At 39.5% G+C, this 4,815-nt stretch overlaps 1 pseudogene; it reads right to left on the reverse strand.

The window, feature by feature from the left end:
- Positions 1-1,089: 1,089 nt before the first annotated feature.
- Positions 1,090-3,203, reverse strand: LOC119083694 (annotated as a pseudogene).
- Positions 3,204-4,815: the final 1,612 nt, after the last annotated feature.

Here is a 4,815-nt window from a genome sequence, read left to right on the forward strand (position 1 = left end):
ATCGTCAAGAAACCAGTCCTCAAGAAACGGCAATTTTATCATGGCCTATTGAGGGGAGAAAATAGGACAGTGCGCGCCAACAAAATGCCATTCTCAGCGCGCATTTGAATGGAATAATTAAGATTATTCACCGCCGCATGGATGAAATAGTTATTTGAATAACGAAGGGAGAAAATTGAAAATTGAATTTCGATAGTTTTGTTTTTCGTCAGGGCGTAGCGAGGTCTATAGTCTAGAAAGAAAATTTTACAAAAAAGTTGCGTCAAAAGTGGCAGATGATTCGGCATTTTTTCCTTTTGAATGCCTTATTTCAGGGCATTTTTTCCCTGCTTTGACAACTTTGTTAACTAAAGAATCCTCAACATCTGCCACTTGTGACACAACTTTTTTGTAAAATTTTCTTTCTAAAATTTTTGGATCAAATTTTTGTCGTTGGAGTTAAAAGGGGGAAGTCAAGAAGTTGGAAAAGTTTGTAGTAGAGGACTTGCGTCACGCCCGCTTACTAACGAGCGGGCATGATTTCCTACCTTTTTTTTCCCGAGATGACATTCCGTCATATTTCGTTCGGTGCAGTGCTTATACAGTGCGATGATGTGAATTTGGCACTGAATTCAACCGGAATTAGGGTTCCATTTGAAAGGTTTGTGTGTCATTGGCATGGTTAAAGTATAGTTTCCACTTAAAAAGAGCACTCCATTTAGCCTCCGTCTACATGACAGTTGTAAAATAGAACAAAAGAACTGTCACGCAAACGAAGTGGAAATTGAATTTATTTCAATTTTTTACTCCGTTTACGTGACAGTTCCTTTGTTCTATTTTACAACTCTCATGTAGACGGAGGCTAAACGGAGTGCTCTTTTTAAATGGAAACTATACTTAACAAAAAGTGTTGGCAGTTTTTCATCTTTATCTTTATCTTTATTATCGAAAACATAGCACTGAACCTAGCACGAAAACACTATTTTTAAGAGGCGACTCCTCGACACAGTAGTCAAAATTTCTCATATAAATTAAGTTTGAAAGGTTGGTATAATGCTACTGCGCCGCAGTTTTATATATGAGAAGAGAGACCGATTTTCCGTTAGTGCTTGGTTCAGTGCTATGTCTAAGGTTATCAAACATACAAGTGTCTGCATACATCACTATCTTCGACTCAAAGACAGAAGAATCCCATTTTCCAGTTTAAGTGAATGAGGATGCCTTTTGAATTTTAAAGGAATGGATGTGCGCTCATTCGGTTCCAATTTAAATTTCAGCAAGAGATGATAGACAACAGTCTTAATTTCCATCAGCGCAAACCTGGAAGCTTTGCGAAAGACAGACATTCGATCAGAATGACATTATTCTCAGAGTGTTTCTTATTCCCCTACCTATACAGCTCCTCTGTCCAATACCAAATGGTAGATAAGCACCTGGGACAATAGTACCCTTGCTTCCTTCACTAAAACGATCTGGATCGAACTGGTCACGGTTCGGATAATATTTTGGGTCGCGATTGATACGGTAAATAGGCACGTTTAAGGCCGCACCCTTTTCAATTCGAATGACTTCATCACCATCAACGATTCGATAGTCCTCTTAGCATAAACGGTCAGTAACTGGTGACGGCGGCCATTTTCGAAGAACTTCACTAACAACCTGATCGATGTATTTCATCTTTAGCCGTGAATCATAATCGATGAGCGCTTGATTTAACGTGTCGTTCATGCCCTTTACTTCGCGATAAAGTTTCTCTTGGATAGTAGGATTGACGGCAAGTTCGTACGTCAAAATCGATAGGATGTTTGAACTGTTCTTAAAGCCAGCGAAGAAAAACAGAAAACTTTGGGCCATCAATTCGGTTTCAGTCCATACACGCTTTGAGCGGATTTTATCGAAGTTTTCTTTGCCGTTAACCGACGTCCCACCGTCCATCACTTGCATCAATGCATTTATTACGTCCGGTCTCGAAATATTCCTCGTTCTCCGTTCATTTATCGTGTCACGAATAATTGACGTAAAATAACTCGAAACGTCGTCTGCGATGAAGTTGATCCCGAGAAACTTCATCAGTTTCGGGAAAGCCGTAAACATAAATATCCGATAGGTGGACGAATCGAGCAATCTCATTCCGGAGCTGTAAAATTCATTGTCTCTCGTTTTCAACGAATTCGTCTTGCAACCGAACGCACACGAAGCGATCACATCGATTGTGCATCGTGAAAATAAGTCTCTCATTTCCAAATCGATGTGGTCGACCTTATCTGCCTTTTCCAGCAAGTAAGTGATGGTATCGACAGCACATTCTGATACCAGCTCAAACATTAGACGCATCTTACTGCCGGTGAATGAGTCACTTAAAGTTGCTCGCATGTCACGTCATTTTTGTCCATTCAACATAAACAAACTGTTCCCCAACAGATCGTTATTTCCTGGCTCCAGGAACGGCACATGATCGGCGAAATGATCAAAATCTTTGATCGCAATTCGACGGAGTAGTTCGGGGTCACGAATTTGGTAGACCGGTTTCAAATAATCGAAATATCCGTACAACCTACAAATTACAATCGACGAGAATAGTCGGTTTTAATCGAGAGAGAAATAAGAGCGCCATCTGTTAGAACAGAGAGTTCAACTTGAGAGGAGGCAATGTGGAATTGTTTTCATATGAAAACGAAACGGAATTCGTTATTTACTAAGCTATACTAAACAACAGCCATTGTACGATATGTGTTGTCAAAAGCGGTCTCTACAAACATAAATGTCGCGAGCGAAGCGAATGAACCATTCATACAAATCTTTTGTCCTTTTTTTTGCGATACCTCGAGGACCACAGCTATCGAAGCTTGTCGAGTAAAGTAGACAACCAGGCACGTATTTGGCAAAATTCAAAAACGAAAATTCGTCATCTTGCCAGCTCTCAAGTAGAACCCTGGCTCTAATGGGCACAATTCTTACTTTTTATCCGGAAATTCGTTGTACATCATCTCTTCGAATTCCGTAGGAACATATCTACTAAAGTTTAAGCCTGCAGTACTTCCCAAAAGGAAATATGGTCTCAAAAATGGAGTGTTGCGGTTTTTAAAGTAGTCGTACTTCTTGTTGACGTAGCCACGAAATAACCACATAGCCACAAAAATCAAAAATATAAAAATGAAAAACATTATGCCAAAGGATCAAAAGACTGCCTTTTTAAAAAGGGTTTCAATAACTACTAACACTTCTCATCTTCGAGACTGTTGCCGTATGATACCTCTAATATCTATTCCATTAAGGTAATACGTATCTTATGTGACATTAAGTAACTGATTAGATTAGATAATTATAGCTGCACAAAGTCTAACGATCACACAAAAAAGAAATTCGGTTCGTATGTATATACGTCGCCGTGTGAAGTTACGAAAAGAATAGTATGTTACATACCAAGGATCAAAAAGGTGTGTTTTAGACCCAGCTTCGCGTCGCTCCATCCCTGGACGTTTTCACCACCGTGGTCTAAAACACACCTTTTTGATCCGTGGTTTGTATACTATTTTTCTTCCTGGAGTACCAAAGTCACATTCCGAACAAAACATAACAACAAAACTGAACAACATACCGGTGCAAAAGCATTCCATATTAATGCCGAAAGTAATCCGTATGAATGCCTAAAGAAGTCCGTTCCGTGTGCATGTATTCTCACAAATGTCGAAAAATAAGCAATCTGTAGGAATGCCGAAAGACATCCGAATGAATGCCGAAAGCAGTCCGTATGAATGCTGAAAGCAATCCTTATGAATGCATTGTCACAAAACACTAAAAACATTACATTCGCGTACATACAACAACTTGACACATTTGGGAAAGAATAAAGATAGGATCGAAAATGACATAAGCGGGAATGAAAATTGAGAGAAAATAGTAGGGGAGAATGTTGCTCTTTCGGTACTAAATTTGGTGAGTGAATGTGACAGTTTTGGTACTACAGGAAGAAAAAGGTTTTCTTTTCTTCGAACTCATCGTTATTCAGTTTTCGAACATAACAAAAGCTTCTCCACAACATCAAGAACACTGCACCAATTTGCATTGGAAGAAGACTAGCGAATTCATCAACAACCTTGTTCAAAAATACCATTTCTCATCAGGCCATGACGACAGTCGTGGTACTAGAAACAATTGCCCTGAGAACACTATACCGATTTGCACACGAACAAGTCTAGCGAATCATAGTCGAAATGAAGTTTTAACTCATCACCAAACTTGCTAACTGGTGGTCAGTCACCAGTGGTTTCTTTACCAAAAGCCACCACTTGATCTGTAAGAACATAGGTTTCGCTAGTAGTTGTTTTTTTTTTAGAATCACGATGGTGACTTATGTATGTGACGAGAATTTTGTTCAGAATCTTGGTTTTTCTTAGAGAACTATTACGGTCGATAGAGCTAACACAAGAGACTAAATGATGTACTTCTTCTTCTTCTTGTTTTTCAGCCTGTTTCTATCAACTGCTGGATGTAGGTCTCTCCAACTTCTTTCCATTTCATACGATCCATTGCCATTTGCTGCCAGTTTGTACCTGCAATATTCTTAATTCCGTTTGTCCATCTCTCTGGTGGTCTACCTACAGCTCGTCTTTTATATGGTCGCCAGTTCATGATCTTTTTGGTCCAACGTTCGTCTGTCCTTCTTGCAATATGTCCCGCCCAGCTCCATTTCAGAGATGCTATTCTTTCCATGACATCAACGACCCTGGTTTGTTGTCGAATCCATTGATTCGTCATTCTGTCTCTGAGTGTTATTCCAAGCATACTCCGTTCCATGGCTCTTTGTGTCACTCTCAATTTATCTTCGGATGCTTT

Source organism: Bradysia coprophila, unplaced genomic scaffold, assembly GCF_014529535.1.
Source record: "Bradysia coprophila strain Holo2 unplaced genomic scaffold, BU_Bcop_v1 contig_70, whole genome shotgun sequence".
In the NCBI taxonomy this organism is placed as follows: domain Eukaryota; kingdom Metazoa; phylum Arthropoda; class Insecta; order Diptera; family Sciaridae; genus Bradysia; species Bradysia coprophila.